Below are 1,195 nucleotides of genomic sequence, written 5' to 3'. Positions count from 1 at the left end.
AGCTCAATGTTTGTTAGTTACATTGGGGTTGTTGTTCGACAAAACATCCCAATTACGATTGACGATTGGAGAGATAAGGCGTTGAAGGATGCCAAAGATATAATATGGAATGACATTCAAGTAACTTTTTTGATCCACTTTTTTGTCATTTATAATTTTTTTCATTGAAATACTTTACTTATAATTTTGTTCATTGCAGACTACTTTTGTTCTTGATGAGGGACGTAAGAGATATGTTTTGAGAGTTGCTGGGAAAATCCATCGGGGATTTAGATCACATCTCTATAATTTCTATCTAAAAGATAGAGAAGGAAACACAAATGCTGAAGCTCTAAAAATATATAAACATTATATATCAAATAAGGAATGGAGTGCATTTGTTTCCAAACGTTTGGACCCCGCATTTGTCGTAAGTGATTAATTTATTAGCATTTGTGTTTTATTATTCATATTCGTAGAGTATTTTAAATTTTTACACAATTGCTATTTTTTTTATAATGAATATTAGTAAGGCAAATCGCGAAAGGGAAAGCAATCCAACCCACCCATACAAAAAATCACGTATGCACGCCTTGATCAAAAACTTGTAAGTAATTAAACATCACTTTTATATAATGAAGTAATTTGTATTATAAACTATAGTGTGTAACTAATTTGTATTATTTTGTTTATGATCTTAACGAATAGCGACAAGACACCCAAGCCGATCAACCCTTGGGTCGTCATAGATTATGGAAGGAAGCGCGTGTTAATAAAGACGGAGTTGTTGATAATGAAAATGTCCAAAAAGTAGTAGAACTTTGTGTAAGTAACATTATCACTTTAATATCACTTGAACACTTTTTAATATTGTATTTTAAAAATGCTATTGAACTTATCTTTTTAATCCTACATGTATTTTAGGAGATTATCGAACAAAGTTCTGAAACTCAAGAGGGCAACAAGGATACTTGCAGGGACATTCTGGGTAAAGTGTTTAATGTCCCTGAGTATTCCGGTCGGGTTAGGGGGAAAGGATTTGGCGTAACTCCCAAAATGTATTTTTCTCAAGAGAAGCGCCAAAAACCTTCCAACGAGGAAGTATTAGAGAAGCTCAAAATTCTTACAGAGCAAGTGGCACTTTTGGTGAATACGAACAAAGACAAGCAACTCCCAGATCAGCTCCAACATGAAATACAAGAGGAGGGTGAAACCG

The sequence above is a fragment of the Cicer arietinum genome, chromosome 4 (genome assembly GCF_000331145.2).
Source record: "Cicer arietinum cultivar CDC Frontier isolate Library 1 chromosome 4, Cicar.CDCFrontier_v2.0, whole genome shotgun sequence".
Taxonomy (NCBI): domain Eukaryota; kingdom Viridiplantae; phylum Streptophyta; class Magnoliopsida; order Fabales; family Fabaceae; genus Cicer; species Cicer arietinum.
This window is presented reverse-complemented; position numbering follows the sequence as displayed.